Genomic DNA, 19,370 nt, shown 5'->3' with positions numbered 1-19,370 from the left:
TTTGCTTATGATCTTAAACAAGGTACGAGTGCATACTCAGTATTGGGGCTTACAGAACAACACGAAGACAAACAAGTAATGTTGAAAAAAATGACATGACCAGGATTCGAACCTGGGTTATTGCGGCCACAACGCAAAGTACTAACCACTATACGATCACGGCGAGATTGAATTCAGATAAAGAAAAAATGACAAATAATTTGAAGCTTCCCATGGAGTTCTAAGCTTTTTGCTTATGCTCTTAAACAAGGTACGAGTTCATACTCAGTATTGGGGCTTACAGAACAACACAAAGAAAAACAAATAAAGTTAAAAAAAATGCCGTGACCAGGAATTGAACCTGGGTTACTGCGGCCACAACGCAATCTACTAACCACTATACGATCACGGGAAGATTAAATTCTGATAAAGAAAAAATGACCAATAAATGGAAGCTTCCTAAGCTTTTTGCTTATGATCTTAAACAAGGTACGAGTGCATACTCAGTATTGGGGCTTACAGAACAACACGAAGACAAACAAGTAAAGTTGAAAAAAAAAATAAAATGATTAGGATTCGAACCAGGGTTATTGCGGCAACAACGCAATGTACTAACCAGTATACAATCAAGGGGAGATTGAATTCAGATAAAGAAAAAAATGACAAATAAATGGAAGCTTCCCATGGAGTTCTAAGCTTTTTGCTTATGCTCTTAAACAAGGTACGAGTTCATACTCAGTATTGGGGCTTACAGAACAACACAAAGAAAAACAAATAAAGTTAAAAAAAATGCCGTGACCAGGAATTGAACCTGGGTTACTGCGGCCACAACGCAATCTACTAACCACTATACGATCACGGCGAGATTGAATTCAGATAAAGCAAAAATGACAAATAAATGGAAGCTTCCCATGGAGTTCTAAGCTTTTTGCTTATGCTCTTAAACAAGGTATGAGTTAATACTCAGTATTGGGGCTTACAGAACAACACGAAGACAAACAAGTAAAGTTGAAAAAATATGCCGTGACCAGGTTTCGAACCTGGGTTATTGCGACCACAACACAATGTACTAACCAGTTTACGATCACTTCGAGATTGATTTGAGATAAAAAAAATGACAAAGAGAGGAGTTCTAAACTTTTTGCTTATGCTCTTGAACAAGGTACGAGTGCATACTCAGTAACGGGTTTTACAGAAAAACACGAAGACAAACAAGTAATGTTAAAAAAAATGCCGTGACCAGGACTCGAACCTGGGTTATTGCGGCCACAACGCAATGTACTAACCACTATACGATCACGGGGAGATTGAATTCTGATAAAGAAAAAATGACCAATAAATGGAAGCTTCCTGTGGAGTTCTAAGCTTTTTGCTTATGATCTTAAACAAGGTACGAATGCATACTCAGTATTGGGGCTTACAGAACAACACAAAGACATACAAGTAAAGTTGAAAAAAATGACATGACCAGGATTCGAACCTGGGTTATTGCGGCCACAACGCAATGTACTAACCAGTATACAAACTTGGCGATATTGATTTGAGATAAAGAAAAACTGACAAATGAATGGAAGCTTACTGTGGAGTTCTAAGTATTTTGCTTATGCTTTTGAACAAGATGGGAGTGCATACTCAGTATTAGGGCTTATAGAACAACACGAAGACAAACAAGTGAAGTTGAAAAAAAAATGCCTTGACCAGGATTCGAACCTGGGTTATTCCGGCCACAACGCAAAGTACTAACCACTATACGATCACGGCGAGATTGAATTCAGATAAAGTAAAAATGACAAATAATTTGAAGCTTCCTGTGAAGTTCTAAGCTTTTTGCTTATGCTTTTGAACATGATGGGAGTGCATACTCAGTATTAGGGCTTATAGAACAACACGAAGACAAACAAGTAAAGTTGAAAAAAAAAATGCTGTGACCAGGATTCGAACCTGTGTTATTGCGGCCACAACGCAATGTACTAACCACTATACGATCACGGCGAGTTTGAACTCAGATAAAGACAAAATGACAAATAAATGGAAGCTTCCTGTGGAGTTCTAAGCTTTTTGCTTATGCTCTTAAACAAGGTACCAGTGAATACTCAGTATTGAGGGTTAACGAACAACACAAAGACAAACAAGTAGAGTTGAAAAAAATGCCGTGACCAGGATTCGAACCTGGATTATTTCGGCCACAACGCAATGTACTAACCACTATACGATCACGGGGAGATTGAATTCAGATAAAGAAAAAATGACAAATAAATGGAAGCTTCCTGTGGAGTTCTAAGCTTTTTGCTTATGCTCTTGAACAAGATAGGATTGCAGACTCAGAATCGGGGCTTACAGAACAACACGAAGACAATCAAGTAAAGTTGAAAAAAAAATGCCTTGACCAGGATTCGAACCTGTGTTATTGCGGCCACAACGCAATGTTCTAACCACTATACGATCACGGCGAGATTGATTTCATATAAAGAAAAAATGACAAATAAATGGAAGCTTCCTGTGGAGTTCTAAGCTTTTTGCTTATGCTCTTAAACAACGTACAAGTGCATACTCAGTATCGGGGCTTACAGAACAACAAGAAGACAAACAAGTAAAGTTGAAAAAAAAATGCCGTGACCAGGATTCGGACCTGGGTTATTGCGGCCACAACGCAATGTACTTACCACTATACGATCACGGCGAGATTGAATTTAGATAAAGAAAAAATAACAAATAAATGGAAGCTTCCTGTGGAGTTCTAAGCTTTTCGCTTATGCTCTTGAACAAGATAGGACTGCAGACTCAGTATTGGGGCTTAAAGAACAACACAAGGACAAACAAGTAAAGTTGAAAATAAATGACATGACCAGGATTCGAACCTGTGTTATTTTGGCCACAACGCAATGTACTAACAAGTATACAATCTCGGCGAGAGTGATTTGAGACAAAGAAAAACTGACAAATAAATGGAAGCTTCCTGTGAAGTTCTAAGCTTTTTGCTTTTGCTATTAAACAAGGTCCGAGTGCAGACTCAGTATTGGGGCTTAAAGAACAACACAAAGAAAAACAAGTAAAGTTGAAAAAAAAATGAAATGATTAGGATTCGAACCTGGGTTATTGCGGCAACAACGCAATGTACTAACCAGTATACAATCACGGGGAGATTGAATTCAGATAGAGAAAAACATGACAAATAAATGGAAGCTTCCTGTGGATTTCTAAGCTTTTTGCTAATGCTCTTAAACAAGGTACGAGTGCAGACTCAGTATTGGGGCTTAAAGAACAACACAAAGCCAAACAAGTAAAGTTGAAAAAAAAATAAAATGATTAGGATTCGAACCTGGGTTATTGCGGCCACAACGCAATGTACTAACCACTATACCATCACGGCGAGGATGATTTGAGACAAAGAAAACCTGATAAATAAATGGAAGCTTCCTGTGGAGTTCTAAGCTTTTTGCTTTTGCTATTAAACAAGGTACGAGTGCAGACTCAGTATTGGGGCTTAAAGAACAACACAAAGACAAACAAATAAAGTTAAAAAATGCCGTGACCAGGAATCGAACCTAGGTTACTGCGGCCACAACGCAATCTACTAACCACTATACGATCACGCCGAGATTGATTTGAGATAAAGAAAAAATAACAAATAAATGGAAGCTTCCTATGCAGTTCTAAGCTTTTTGCTTATGCTCTTGAACAAGATAGGAGTGCATACACAGTATTGGGGCTTACAGAACAACACGAAGACAAACAAGTAAAGTTAAGAAAAAAAATGCCGTGACCAGGATTCGAACCTGGGTTATTGCGGCCACAACGCAATGTACTAACCACTATACGATCACGGCGAGATTGAATTCAGATAAAGAAAAAATGACAAATAAATGGAAGCTTCCCATGGAGTTCTAAGCTTTTTGCTTATGCTCTTAAACAAGGTACGAGTTCATACTCAGTATTGGGCTTACAGAACAACACGAAGACAAACAAGTAAAGTTGAAAAAAAAAATAAAATGATTAGGATTCGAACCTGGGTTATTGCGGCAACAACGCAATGTACTAACCATTATACAATCAAGGGGAGATTGAATTCAGATACAGAAAAACATGACAAATAAATGGAAGCTTCCTGTGGAGTTCTAAGCTTTTTGCTTTTGCTATTAAACAAGGTACGAGTGCAGACTCAGTATTGGGGCTTAAAGAACAACACAAAGACAAACAAATAAAGTTAAAAAGATGCCGTGACCAGGAATCGAACCTGGGTTACTGCGTCCACAACGCAATCTACTAACCACTATACGATCACGCCGAGATTGATTTGAGATAAAGAAAAAATAACAAATAAATGGAAGCTTCATATGCAGTTCTAAGCTTTTTGCTTATGCTCTTGAACAAGATAGGAGTGCATACACAGTATTGGGGCTTACAGAACAACACGAAGACAAACAAGTAAAGTTAAGAAAAAAAATGCCGTGACCAGGATTCGAACCTGGGTTATTGCGGCCACAACGCAAAGTACTGACCACTATACGATCACGGCGAGATTGAATTCAGATAAAGAAAAAATGACAAATAAATGGAAGCTTCCCATGGAGTTCTAAGCTTTTTGCTTATGCTCTTAAACAAGGTATGAGTTCATACTCAGTATTGGGGCTTACAGAACAACACGAAGACAAACAAGTAAAGTTGAAAAAATATGCCGTGACCAGGTTTCGAACCTGGGTTATTGCGACCACAACGCAATGTACTAACCAGTTTACGATCACTTCGAGATTGATTTGAGATAAAAAAAATGACAAAGAGAGGAGTTCTAAACTTTTTGCTTATGCTCTTGAACAAGGTACGAGTGCATACTCAGTACCGGGTCTTACAGAAAAACACGAAGACAAACAAGTAATGTTAAAAAAAAAGCCGTGACCAGGACTCGAACCTTGGTTATTGCAGCCACAACGCAATGTACTAACCACTATACGATCACGGGGAGATTGAATTCTGATAGAGAAAAAATGACCAATAAATGGAAGCTTCCTAAGCTTTTTGCTTATGATCTTAAACAAGGTACGAGTGCATACTCAGTATTGGGGCTTACAGAACAACACGAAGACAAACAAGTAAAGTTGAAAATAATGACATGACCAGGATTCGAACATGGGTTATTGCGGCCACAACGCAATGTACTAACCAGTATACAAACTTGGCGATATTGATTTGAGATAAAGAAAAACTGACAAATGAATGGAAGCTTCCTGTGGAGTTCTAAGCTTTTTGCTTATGCTATTAAACAAGGTACGAGTGCAGACTCAGTATTGGGGCTTAAAGAACAACACAAAGACAAACAGTAAATTTGAAAAAAAAAATGCCTCGACCAGTATTCGAACCTGGGTTATTGCGGCAACAACGCAATGTACTAACCAGTATACGATCAGTTCGAGATTGATTTGAGATAAAAAAAAAATAACAAATAAATGGAAGCTTCCTATGGAGTTCTAAGCTTTTTGCTGATGCTCTTGAACAAGATAGGAGTGCATACACAGTATTGGGGCTTACAGAACAACACGAAGACAAACAAGTAAAGTTAAGAAAAAAAAAATGCCGTGACCAGGATTCGAACCTGGGTTATTGCGGCAACAACGCAATGTACTAACCACTATACGATCACGGCGAGATTGAATTCAGATAAAGAAAAAAATGACAAATAAATGGAAGCTTCCCATGGAGTTCTAAGCTTTTTGCTTATGCTCTTAAACAAGGTACGAGTTCATACTCAGTATTGGGGCTTACAGAACAACACAAAGAAAAACAAATAAAGTTAAAAAAAATGCCGTGACCAGGAATTGAACCTGGGTTACTGCGGCCACAACGCAATCTACTAACCACTATACGATCACGCCGAGATTGATTTGAGATAAAGAAAAAATAACAAATAAATGGAAGCTTCCTATGGAGTTCTAAGCTTTTTGCTTATGCTCTTGAACAAGATAGGAGTGCATACACAGTATTGGGGCTTACAGAACAACACGAAGACAAACAAGTAAAGTTAAGAAAAAAAATGCCGTGACCAGGATTCGAACCTGGGTTATTGCGGCCACAACGCAATGTACTAATCAGTATACAAACTTGGCGATATTGATTTGAGATAAAGAAAAACTGACAAATGAATGGAAGCTTCCTGTGGAGTTCTAAGCTTTTTGCTTATGCTTTTGAACAAGATGGGAGTGCATACTCAGTATTAGGGCTGATAGAACAACACGAAGACAAACAAGTGAAGTTGAAAAAAAAATGCAGTGACCAGGATTGGAACCTGGGTTACTGCGGCCACAACGCAATCTACTAACCACTATACGATCACGCCGAGATTGATTTGAGATAAAGAAAAAATAACAAATAAATGGAAGCTTCCTATGCAGTTCTAAGCTTTTTGCTTATGCTCTTGAACAAGATAGGAGTGCATACACAGTATTGGGGCTTACAGAACAACACGAAGACAAACAAGTAAAGTTAAGAAAAAAAATGCCGTGACCAGGATTCGAACCTGGGTTATTGCGGCCACAACGCAATGTACTAACCACTATACGATCACGGCGAGATTGAATTCAGATAAAGAAAAAATGACAAATAAATGGAAGCTTCCCATGGAGTTCTAAGCTTTTTGCTTATGCTCTTAAACAAGGTACGAGTTCATACTCAGTATTGGGGCTTACAGAACAACACGAAGACAAACAAGTAAAGTTGAAAAAAAAATAAAATGATTAGGATTCGAACCTGGGTTATTGCGGCAACAACGCAATGTACTAACCAGTATACAATCAAGGGGAGATTGAATTCAGATAAAGAAAAACATGACAAATAAATGGAAGCTTCCTGTGGAGTTCTAAGCTTTTTGCTTTTGCTATTAAACAAGGTACGAGTGCAGACTCAGTATTGGGGCTTAAAGAACAACACAAAGACAAACAAATAAAGTTAAAAAGATGCCGTGACCAGGAATCGAACCTGGGTTACTGCGGCCACAACGCAATCTACTAACCACTATACGATCACGCCGATATTGATTTGAGATAAAGAAAAAATAACAAATAAATGGAAGCTTCCTATGCAGTTCTAAGCTTTTTGCTTATGCTCTTGAACAAGATAGGAGTGCATACACAGTATTGGGGCTTACAGAACAACACGAAGACAAACAAGTAAAGTTAAGAAAAAAAATGCCGTGACCAGGATTCGAACCTGGGTTATTGCGGCCACAACGCAATGTACTAACCACTATACGATCACGGCGAGATTGAATTCAGATAAAGAAAAAATGACAAATAAATGGAAGCTTCCCTTGGAGTTCTAAGCTTTTTGCTTATGCTCTTAAACAAGGTACGAGTTCATACTCAGTATTGGGGCTTACAGAACAACACGAAGACAAACAAGTAAAGTTGAAAAAAAAATAAAATGATTAGGATTCGAACCTGGGTTATTGCGGCAACAACGCAATGTACTAACCAGTATACAATCAAGGGGAGATTGAATTCAGATAAAGAAAAACATGACAAATAAATGGAAGCTTCCTGTGGAGTTCTATACTTTTTGCTTTTGCTATTAAACAAGGTACGAGTGCAGACTCAGTATTGGGGCTTAAAGAACAACACAAAGACAAACAAATAAAGTTAAAAAGATGCCGTGACCAGGAATCGAACCTGGGTTACTGCGGCCACAACGCAATCTACTAACCACTATACGATCACGCCGAGATTGATTTGAGATAAAGAAAAAATAACAAATAAATGGAAGCTTCCTATGGAGTTCTAAGCTTTTTGCTTATGCTCTTGAACAAGATAGGAGTGCATACACAGTATTGGGGCTTACAGAACAACACGAAGACAAACAAGTAAAGTTAAGAAAAAAAATGCCGTGACCAGGATTCGAACCTGGGTTATTGCGGCCACAACGCAATGTACTGACCACTATACGATCACGGCGAGATCGAATTCAGATAAAGAAAAAATGACAAATAAATGGAAGCTTCCCATGGAGTTCTAAGCTTTTTGCTTATGCTCTTAAACAAGGTATGAGTTAATACTCAGTATTGGGGCTTACAGAACAACACGAAGACAAACAAGTAAAGTTGAAAAAATATGCCGTGACCAGGTTTCGAACCTGGGTTATTGCGACCACAACGCAATGTACTAACCAGTTTACGATCACTTCGAGATTGATTTGAGATAAAAAAAATGACAAAGAGAGGAGTTCTAAACTTTTTGCTTATGCTCTTGAACAAGGTACGAGTGCATTCTCAGTACCGGGTCTTACAGAAAAACACGAAGACAAACAAGTAATGTTAAAAAAAATGCCGTGACCAGGACTCGAACCTGGGTTATTGCGGCCACAACGCAATGTACTAACCACTATACGATCACGGGGAGATTGAATTATGATAAAGAAAAAATGACCAATAAATGGAAGCTTCCTGTGGAGTTCTAAGCTTTTTGCTTATGATCTTAAACAAGGTACGAATGCATACTCAGTATTGGGGCTTACAGAACAACACAAAGACAAACAAGTAAAGTTGAAAAAAATGACATGACCAGGATTCGAACCTGGGTTATTGCGGCCACAACGCAATGTACTAACCAGTATACAAACTTGGCGATATTGATTTGAGATAAAGAAAACCTGACAAATGAATGGAAGCTTACTGTGGAGTTCTAAGCTTTTTGCTTATGCTTTTGAACAAGATGGGAGTGCATACTCAGTATTAGGGCTTATAGAACAACACGAAGACAAACAAGTGAAGTTGAAAAAAAAAATGCCGTGACCAGAATTGGAACCTGGGTTATTGCGGCCACAACGCAATATAGTAACCACTATACGATCACGACGAGATTGAATTCAGATAAAGACGAAAATGGCAAATAAATGGAAGCTTCCTTTGGAGTTCTAAGCTTTTTGCTTTTCCTATTAAACAAGGTACGAGTGCAGACTCATTATTGGGGCTTAAAGAACAACACAAAGACAAACAAATAAAGTTAAAAAAATGCCGTGACCAGGAATCGAACCTGGGTTACTGCGGCCACAACGCAATCTACTAACCACTATACGATCACGCCGAGATTGATTTGAGATAAAGAAAAAATAACAAATAAATGGAAGCTTCCTATGCAGTTCTAAGCTTTTTGCTTATGCTCTTGAACAAGATAGGAGTGCATACACAGTATTGGGGCTTACAGAACAACACGAAGACAAACAAGTAAAGTTAAGAAAAAAAATGCCGTGACCAGGATTCGAACCTGGGTTATTGCGGCCACAACGCAATGTACTAACCACTATACGATCACGGCGAGATTGATTTCATATAAAGAACAAAATGACAAATAAATGAAAGCTTCCTGTGGAGTTCTAAGCTTTTTGCTTATGCTATTAAACAAGGTACGAGTGCAGACTCAGTATTGGGGCTTAAAGAACAACACAAGGACAAACAGTGAATTTGAAAAAATATGCCGTGACCAGTATTCGAACCTGGGTTATTGCGGCAACAACGCAATGTACTAACCAGTATACGATCACTTCGAGATTGATTTGAGATTAAAAAAAAAAATGACAAATAAATGGAAGCTACCTATGGAGTTCTAAGGTTTTTGCTTTTACTATTAAACAAGGTACGATTGCAGACTCAGTATTGGGGCTTAAAGAACAACAGAAAGACAAACAAGTAAAGTTAAAAAAAAAATGCCATGACCAGGATTCGAACCTGGGTTATTGCGTCAACAACGCAATGTACTAACCAGTATACGATCAGTTCGAGATTGATTTGAGATAAAAAAAAATAACAAATAAATGGAAGCTTCCTATGGAGTTCTAAGCTTTTTGCTTATGCTCTTGAACAAGATAGGAGTGCAGACTCAGTATTGGGGCTTAAAGAACTACACAAAGACAAACAAGTAAAGTTGAAAAAAAAATGCCATGACCAGGATTCGAACCTGTGTTATTGCGGCCACAACGCAATGTACTAACCACTATACGATCACGGCGAGGATGATTTGAGACAAAGAAAAACTGACAAATAAATGGAAGCTTCCTGTGGAGTTCTGAGCTTTTTGCTTTTGCTATTAAACAAGGTACGAGTGCAGACTCAGTATTGGGGCTTAAAGAACAACACAAAGACAAACAAATAAAGTTAAAAAAATGCCGTGATTAGGAATCGAACCTGGGTTACTGCGGCCACAACGCAATCTACTAACCACTATACGATCACGCCAAGATTGATTTGAGATAAAGAAAAAATAACAAATAAATGAAAGCTTTCTATGGAGTTCTAAGCTTTTTGCTTATGCTCTTAAACAAGGTACGAGTTCATACTCAGTATTGGGGCTTACAGATCATCACGAAGACAAACAAGTAAAGTTGAAAAAATATGCCGTGACCAGGTTTCGAACCTGGGTTATTGCGACCACAACGCAATGTACTAACCAGTTTACGATCACTTCGAGATTGATTTGAGATAAAAAAAAAATGACAAAGAGAGGAGTTCTAAACTTTTTGCTTATGCTCTTGAACAAGGTACGAGTGCATACTCAGTACCGGGTCTTACAGAAAAACACGAAGACAAACAAGTAATGTTAAAAAAAAATGCCGTGACCAGGACTCGAACCTGGGTTATTGCGGCCACAACGCAATGTACTAACCACTATACGATCACGGGAAGATTAAATTCTGATAAAGAAAAAATGACCAATAAATGAAAGCTTCCTAAGCCTTTTGCTTATGATCTTAAACAAGGTACGAGTGCATACTCAGTATTGGGGCTTACAGAACAACACGAAGAGAAACAAGTAAAGTTGAAAAAAATGACATGACCAGGATTCGAACCTGGGTTATTGCGGCCACAACGCAATGTACTAACCAGTATACAAACTTGGCGATATTGATTTGAGATAGAGAAAAACTGACAAATGAATGGAAGTTTCCTGTGGAGTTCTAAGCTTTTTGCTTATGCTATTAAACAAGGTACGAGTGCAGACTCAGTATTGGGGCTTAAAGAACAACACAAAGACAAACAGTAAATTTGAAAAAAAAAATGCCGTGACCAGTATTCGAACCTGGGTTATTGCGGCAACAACGCAATGTACTAACCAGTATACGATCACTTCGAGATTGATTTGAGATTTAAAAAAATGACAAATAAATGGAAGCTACCTATGGAGTTCTAAGGTTTTTGCTTTTGCTATTAAACAAGGTACGAGTGCAGACTCAGTATTGGGGCTTAAAGAACAACAGAAAGACAAACAAGTAAAGTTGAAAAAAAAATGCCATGACCAGGATTCGAACCTGGGTTATTGCGTCAACAACGCAATGTACTAACCAGTATACGATCAGTTCGAGATTGATTTGAGATAAAAAAAAATAACAAATAAATGGAAGCTTCCTATGGAGTTCTAAGCTTTTTGCTTATGCTCTTGAACAAGATAGGAGTGCATACACAGTATTGGGGCTTACAGAACAACACGAAGACAAACAAGTAAAGTTAAGAAAAAAAATGCCGTGACCAGGATTCGAACCTGGGTTATTGCGGCCACAACGCAATGTACTAACCACTATACGATCACGGCGAGATTGAATTCAGATAAAGAAAAAAATGACAAATAAATGGAAGCTTCCCATGGAGTTCTAAGCTTTTTGCTTATGCTCTTAAACAAGGTACGAGTTCATACTCAGTATTGGGGCTTACAGAACAACACAAAGAAAAACAAATAAAGTTAAAAAAAATGCCGTGACCAGGAATTGAACCTGGGTTACTGCGGCCACAACGCAATCTACTAACCACTATACGATCACGCCGAGATTGATTTGAGATAAAGAAAAAATAACAAATAAATGGAAGCTTCCTATGGAGTTCTAAGCTTTTTGCTTATGCTCTTGAACAAGATAGGAGTTCATACACAGTATTGGGGCTTACAGAACAACACGAAGACAAACAAGTAAAGTTAAGAAAAAAAATGCCGTGACCAGGATTCGAACCTGGGTTATTGCGGCAACAACGCAATGTACTAACCAGTATACAATCAAGGGGAGATTGAATTCAGATAAAGAAAAACATGACAAATAAATGGAAGCTTCCTGTGGAGTTCTAAGCTTTTTGCTTATGCTCTTAAACAAGTTACGAGTTCATACTCAGTATTGGGGCTTACAGAACAACACGAAGACAAACAAGTAAAGTTGAAAAAATATGCCGTCACCAGGTTTCGAACCTGGGTTATTGCGGCCACAACGCAATGTACTAACCACTATACGATCACGGCGAGGATGATTTGAGATAAAAAAAATGACAAAGAGAGAAGTTCTAAACTTTTTGCTTATGCTCTTGAACAAGGTAAGAGTGCATACTCAGTACCGGGTCTTACAGAACAACACGAAGACAAACAAGTAATGTTAAAAAAAAATGCCGTGACCAGGACTCGAACCTGGGTTATTGCGGCCACAACGCAATGTACTAACCACTATACGATCACGGGGAGATTGAATTCTGATAAAGAAAAAATGACCAATAAATGGAAGCTTCCTGTGGAGTTCTAAGCTTTTTGCTTATGATCTTAAACAAGGTACGAGTGCATACTCAGTATTGGGGCTTACAGAACAACACGAAGACAAACAAGTAAAGTTGAAAAAAATGACATGACCAGGATTCGAACCTGGGTTATTGCGGCCACAACGCAATGTACTGACCAGTATACAAACTTGGCGATATTGATTTGAGATAAAGAAAAACTGACAAATGAATGGAAGCTTACTGTGGAGTTCTAAGCTTTTTGCTTATGCTTTTGAACAAGATGGGAGTGCATACTCAGTATTAGGGCTTATAGAACAACACGAAGACAAACAAGTGAAGTTGAAAAAAAAAATGCAGTGACCAGGATTGGAACCTGGGTTATTGCGGCCACAACGCAATATAGTAACCACTATACGATCACTGCGAGATTGAATTCAGATAAAGAAAAAAATGACAAATAAATGGAAGCTTCCTGTGGAGTTCTAAACTTTTTGCTTTTGCTATTAAACAAGGTACGAGTGCAGACTCAGTATTGAGGCTTAAAGAACAACACAAAGACAAACAAATAAAGTTAAAAAAATGCCGTGACCAGGAATCGAACCTGGGTTACTGCGGCCACAACGCAATCTACTAACCACTATACGATCACGCCGAGATTGATTTGAGATAAAGAAAAAATAACAAATAAATGGAAGCTTCCTATGCAGTTCTAAGCTTTTTGCTTATGCTCTTGAACAAGATAGGAGTGCATACACAGTATTGGGGCTTACAGAACAACACGAAGACAAACAAGTAAAGTTAAGAAAAAAAATGCCGTGACCAGGATTCGAACCTGGGTTATTGCGGCCACAACGCAATGTACTAACCACTATACGATCACGGCGAGATTGATTTCATATAAAGAACAAAATGACAAATAAATGAAAGCTTCCTGTGGAGTTCTAAGCTTTTTGCTTATGCTATTAAACAAGGTACGAGTGCAGACTCAGTATTGGGGCTTAAAGAACAACACAAGGACAAACAGTGAATTTGAAAAAATATGCCGTGACCAGTATTCGAACCTGGGTTATTGCGGCAACAACGCAATGTACTAACCAGTATACGATCACTTCGAGATTGATTTGAGATTAAAAAAAAAATAACAAATAAATGGAAGCTACCTATGGAGTTCTAAGGTTTTTGCTTTTACTATTAAACAAGGTACGATTGCAGACTCAGTATTGGGGCTTAAAGAACAACAGAAAGACAAACAAGTAAAGTTAAAAAAAAAATGCCATGACCAGGATTCGAACCTGGGTTATTGCGTCAACAACGCAATGTACTAACCAGTATACGATCAGTTCGAGATTGATTTGAGATAAAAAAAAATAACAAATAAATGGAAGCTTCCTATGGAGTTCTAAGCTTTTTGCTTATGCTCTTGAACAAGATAGGAGTGCAGACTCAGTATTGGGGCTTAAAGAACTACACAAAGACAAACAAGTAAAGTTGAAAAAAAAATGCCATGACCAGGATTCGAACCTGTGTTATTGCGGCCACAACGCAATGTACTAACCACTATACGATCACGGCGAGGATGATTTGAGACAAAGAAAAACTGACAAATAAATGGAAGCTTCCTGTGGAGTTCTAAGCTTTTTGCTTTTGCTATTAAACAAGGTACGAGTGCAGACTCAGTATTGGGGCTTAAAGAACAACACAAAGACAAACAAATAAAGTTAAAAAAATGCCGTGATTAGGAATCGAACCTGGGTTACTGCGGCCACAACGCAATCTACTAACCACTATACGATCACGCCGAGATTGATTTGAGATAAAGAAAAAATAACAAATAAATGGAAGCTTCCTATGCAGTTCTAAGCTTTTTGCTTTTGCTATTAAACAAGGTACGAGTGCAGACTCAGTATTGGGGCTTAAAGAACAACACAAAGACAAACAAATAAAGTTAAAAAAATGCCGTGATTAGGAATCGAACCTGTGTTATTGCGGCCACAACGCAATGTACTAACCACTATACGATCACGGCGAGGATGATTTGAGACAAAGAAAAACTGACAAATAAATGGAAGCTTCCTGTGGAGTTCTAAGCTTTTTGCTTTTGCTATTAAACAAGGTACGAGTGCAGACTCAGTATTAGGGCTGATAGAACAACACGAAGACAAACAAGTGAAGTTGAAAAAAAAATGCAGTGACCAGGATTGGAACCTGGGTTACTGCGGCCACAACGCAATCTACTAACCACTATACGATCACGCCGAGATTGATTTGAGATAAAGAAAAAATAACAAATAAATGGAAGCTTCCTATGCAGTTCTAAGCTTTTTGCTTATGCTCTTGAACAAGATAGGAGTGCATACACAGTATTGGGGCTTACAGAACAACACGAAGACAAACAAGTAAAGTTAAGAAAAAAAATGCCGTGACCAGGATTCGAACCTGGGTTATTGCGGCCACAACGCAATGTACTAACCACTATACGATCACGGCCAGATTGAATTCAGATAAAGAAAAAATGACAAATAAATGGAAGCTTCCCATGGAGTTCTAAGCTTTTTGCTTATGCTCTTAAACAAGGTACGAGTTCATACTCAGTATTGGGGCTTACAGAACAACACGAAGACAAACAAGTAAAGTTGAAAAAAAAATAAAATGATTAGGATTCGAACCTGGGTTATTGCGGCAACAACGCAATGTACTAACCAGTATACAATCAAGGGGAGATTGAATTCAGATAAAGAAAAACATGACAAATAAATGGAAGCTTCCTGTGGAGTTCTAAGCTTTTTGCTTTTGCTATTAAACAAGGTACGAGTGCAGACTCAGTATTGGGGCTTAAAGAACAACACAAAGACAAACAAATAAAGTTAAAAAGATGCCGTGACCAGGAATCGAACCTGGGTTACTGCGGCCACAACGCAATCTACTAACCACTATACGATCACGCCGAGATTGATTTGAGATAAAGAAAAAATAACAAATAAATGGAAGCTTCCTATGCAGTTCTAAGCTTTTTGCTTATGCTCTTGAACAAGATAGGAGTGCATACACAGTATTGGGGCTTACAGAACAACACGAAGACAAACAAGTAAAGTTAAGAAAAAAATGCCGTGACCAGGATTCGAACCTGGGTTATTGCGGCCACAACGCAAAGTATTAACCACTATACGATCACGGCGAGATTGAATTCAGATAAAGAAAAAATGACAAATAATTTGAAGCTTCCTGTGAAGTTATAAGCTTTTTGCTTATGCTTTTGAACATGATGGGAGTGCATACTCAGTACCGGGTCTTACAGAAAAACACGAAGACAAACAAGTAATGTTAAAAAAAAAATGCCGTGACCAGGACTCGAACCTGGGTTATTGCGGCCACAACGCAATCTACTAACCACTATACGATCACGCCGAGATTGATTTGAGATAAAGAAAAAATAACAAATAAATGGAAGCTTCCTATGGAGTTCTAAATTTTTGCTTATGCTCTTGAACAAGATAGGAGTGCATACACTGTATTGGGGCTTACAGAACAACACGAAGACAAACAAGTAAAGTTAAGAAAAAAATGCCGTGACCAGGACTCGAACCTGGGTTATTGCGGCCACAACGCAATGTACTAACCACTATACGATCACGGGGAGATTGAATTCTGATAAAGAAAAAATGACCAATAAATGGAAGCTTCCTGTGGAGTTCTAAGCTTTTTGCTTATGATCTTAAACAAGGTACGAGTGCATACTCAGTATTGGGGCTTACAGAACAACACGAAGACAAACAAGTGAAGTTGAAAAAAATGACATGACCAGGATTCGAACCTGGGTTATTGCGGCCACAACGCAATGTACTAACCAGTATACAAACTTGGCGATATTGATTTGAGATAAAGAAAAACTGACAAATGAATGGAAGCTTACTGTGGAGTTCTAAGCTTTTTGCTTATGCTTTTGAACAAGATGGGAGTGCATACTCAGTATTAGGGCTTATAGAACAACACGAAGACAAACAAGTGAAGTTGAAAAAAAAAATGCAGTGACCAGGATTGGAACCTGGGTTATTGCGGCCACAACGCAATATAGTAACCACTATACGATCACGGCGAGATTGAATTCAGATAAAGAAAAAAATGACAAATAAATGGAAGCTTCCTGTGGAGTTCTGAGCTTTTTGCTTTTGCTATTAAACAAGGTACGAGTGCAGACTCAGTATTGGGGCTTAAAGAACAACACAAAGACAAACAAATAAAGTTAAATAAATGCCGTGACCAGGAATCGAACCTGGGTTACTGCGGCTACAACGCAATCTACTAACCACTACACGATCACGCCGAGATTGATTTGAGATAAAGAAAAAATAACAAATAAATGGAAGCTTCCTATGGAGTTCTAAGTTTTTGCTTATGCTCTTGAACAAGATAGGAGTGCATACACTGTATTGGGGCTTACAGAACAACACGAAGACAAACAAGTAAAGTTAAGAAAAAAAATGCCGTGACCAGGATTCGAACCTGGGTTATTGCGGCCACAACGCAATGTACTAACCAGTATACAAACTTGGCGATATTGATTTGAGATAAAGAAAAACTGACAAATGAATGGAAGCTTACTGTGGAGTTCTAAGCTTTTTGCTTATGCTTTTGAACAAGATGGGAGTGCATACTCAGTATTAGGGCTGATAGAACAACACGAAGACAAACAAGTGAAGTTGAAAAAAAATGCAGTGACCAGGATTGGAACCTGGGTTATTGCGGCAACAACGCAATATAGTAACCACTATACGATCACGGCGAGATTGAATTCAGATAAAGAAAAAAATGACAAATAAATGGAAGCTTCCTGGGGAGTTCTAAACTTTTTGCTTTTGCTATTAAACAAGGTACGAGTGCAGACTCAGTATTGGGGCTTAAAGGACAACACAAAGACAAACAAATAAAGTTAAAAAAATGCCGTGACCAGGAATCGAACCTGGGTTACTGCGGCCACAACGCAATCTACTAACCACTATACGATCACGCCGAGATTGATTTGAGATAAAGAAAAAATAACAAATAAATGGAAGCTTCCTATGGAGTTCTAAGCTTTTTGCTTATGCTCTTGAACAAGATAGGAGTGCATACACAGTATTGGGGCTTACAGAACAACACGAAGACAAACAAGTAAAGTAAAGAAAAAAAATGCCGTGACCAGGATTCGAACCTGGGTTATTGCGGCAACAACGCAATGTACTAACCAGTATACAATCAAGGGGAGATTGAATTCAGATAAAGAAAAACATGACAAATAAATGGAAGCTTCCTGTGGAGTTCTAAGCTTTTTGCTTATGCTCTTAAACAAGGTACGAGTTCATACTCAGTATTGGGGCTTACAGAACAACACTAAGACAAACAAGTAAAGTTGAAAAAATATGCCGTGGCCAGGTTTCGAACCTGGGTTATTGCGGCCACAACGCAATGTACTAACCACTATACGATCACGGCGAGGATGATTTGAGATAAAAAAAATGACAAAGAGAGGAGTTCTAAACTTTTTGCTTATGCTCTTGAACAAGGTAAGAGTGCATACTCAGTACCGGGTCTTATAGAAAAACACGAAGACAAACAAGTAATGTTAAAAAAAAATGCCGTGACCAGGACTCGAACCTGGGTTATTGCGGCCACAACGCAATGTACTAACCACTATACGATCACGGGGAGATTGAATTCTGATAAAGAAAAAATGACCAATAAATGGAAGCTTCCTGTGGAGTTCTAAGCTTTTTGCTTATGATCTTAAACAAGGTACGAGTGCATACTCAGTATTGGGGCTTACAAAACAACACGAAGACAAACAAGTAAAGTTGAAAAAAATGACATGACCAGGATTCGAACCTGGGTTATTGCGGCCACAACGCAATGTACTAACCAGTATACAAACTTGGCGATATTGATTTGAGATAAAGAAAAACTGACAAATGAATGGAAGCTTACTGTGGAGTTCTAAGCTTTTTGCTTATGCTTTTGAACAAGATGGGAGTGCATACTAAGTATTAGGGCTTATAGAACAACACGAAGACAAACAAGTGAAGTTGAAAAAAAAATGCAGTGACCAGGATTGAAACCTGGGTTATTGCGGCCACAACGCAATATAGTAACCACTATACGATCACGGCGAGATTGAATTCAGATAAGGAAAAAAATGACAAATAAATGGAAGCTTCCTGTGGAGTTCTAAGCTTTTTGCTTTTGCTATTAAACAAGGTACGAGTGCAGACTCAGTATTGGGTCTTAAAGAACAACACAAAGACAAACAAATAAAGTTAAAAAAATGCCGTGACCAGGAATCGAACCTGGGTTACTGCGGCCACAAGGCAATCTACTAACCACTATACCATCACGCCGAGATTGATTTGAGATAAAGAAAAAATAACAAATAAATGGAAGCTTCCTATGGAGTTCTAAGTTTTTGCTTATGCTCTTGAACAAGATAGGAGTGCATACACTGTATTGGGGCTTACAGAACAACACGAAGACAAACAAGTAAAGTTAAGAAAAAAATGCCGTGACCAGGATTCGAACCTGGGTTATTGTGGCCACAACGCAATGTACTAACCAGTATACAAACTTGGCGATATTGATTTGAGATAAAGAAAAACTGACAAATGAATGGAAGCTTACTGTGGAGTTCTAAGCTTTTTGCTTATGCTTTTGAACAAGATGGGAGTGCATACTCAGTATTAGGGCTGATAGAACAACACGAAGACAAACAAGTGAAGTTGAAAAAAAATGCAGTGACCAGGATTGGAACCTGGGTTATTGCGGCAACAACGCAATATAGTAACCACTATACGATCACGGCGAGATTGAATTCAGATAAAGAAAAAAATGACAAATAAATGGAAGCTTCCTGGGGAGTTCTAAA

At 38.3% G+C, this 19,370-nt stretch overlaps 12 non-coding genes across 12 annotated transcripts; all 12 read right to left on the bottom strand.

Annotated features, from left to right (window-relative positions):
• Positions 1–2,587: 2,587 nt before the first annotated feature.
• Trnah-gug lies at positions 2,588–2,659 on the bottom strand. The gene has a single exon. It is a non-coding gene; the product is annotated as a tRNA-His (tRNA).
• Positions 2,660–3,734: 1,075 nt separating this feature from the next.
• On the bottom strand, positions 3,735–3,806 carry Trnah-gug. The gene has a single exon. It is a non-coding gene; the product is annotated as a tRNA-His (tRNA).
• Positions 3,807–4,423: 617 nt separating this feature from the next.
• Trnah-gug lies at positions 4,424–4,495 on the bottom strand. The gene has a single exon. It is a non-coding gene; the product is annotated as a tRNA-His (tRNA).
• A 1,050-nt stretch (positions 4,496–5,545) lies between these two features.
• Trnan-guu lies at positions 5,546–5,617 on the bottom strand. Its single transcript has one exon. It is a non-coding gene; the product is annotated as a tRNA-Asn (tRNA).
• An 849-nt stretch (positions 5,618–6,466) lies between these two features.
• Positions 6,467–6,538, bottom strand: Trnah-gug. The gene has a single exon. It is a non-coding gene; the product is annotated as a tRNA-His (tRNA).
• Positions 6,539–7,155: 617 nt separating this feature from the next.
• Trnah-gug lies at positions 7,156–7,227 on the bottom strand. The gene has a single exon. It is a non-coding gene; the product is annotated as a tRNA-His (tRNA).
• Positions 7,228–7,844: 617 nt separating this feature from the next.
• Trnah-gug lies at positions 7,845–7,916 on the bottom strand. Its single transcript has one exon. It is a non-coding gene; the product is annotated as a tRNA-His (tRNA).
• A 1,287-nt stretch (positions 7,917–9,203) lies between these two features.
• Positions 9,204–9,275, bottom strand: Trnah-gug. Its single transcript has one exon. It is a non-coding gene; the product is annotated as a tRNA-His (tRNA).
• Positions 9,276–11,471: 2,196 nt separating this feature from the next.
• Trnah-gug lies at positions 11,472–11,543 on the bottom strand. The gene has a single exon. It is a non-coding gene; the product is annotated as a tRNA-His (tRNA).
• Positions 11,544–13,292: 1,749 nt separating this feature from the next.
• Positions 13,293–13,364, bottom strand: Trnah-gug. The gene has a single exon. It is a non-coding gene; the product is annotated as a tRNA-His (tRNA).
• Positions 13,365–14,896: 1,532 nt separating this feature from the next.
• Trnah-gug lies at positions 14,897–14,968 on the bottom strand. Its single transcript has one exon. It is a non-coding gene; the product is annotated as a tRNA-His (tRNA).
• A 616-nt stretch (positions 14,969–15,584) lies between these two features.
• On the bottom strand, positions 15,585–15,656 carry Trnah-gug. The gene has a single exon. It is a non-coding gene; the product is annotated as a tRNA-His (tRNA).
• Between the last annotated feature and the right edge of the window lie 3,714 nt (positions 15,657–19,370).

Source organism: Nematostella vectensis, chromosome 5 (genome assembly GCF_932526225.1).
Source record: "Nematostella vectensis chromosome 5, jaNemVect1.1, whole genome shotgun sequence".
Classification (NCBI taxonomy): domain Eukaryota; kingdom Metazoa; phylum Cnidaria; class Anthozoa; order Actiniaria; family Edwardsiidae; genus Nematostella; species Nematostella vectensis.
Note: the sequence above shows the minus strand (reverse complement) of the source record. Positions and strands in the feature narration are given on the sequence as shown.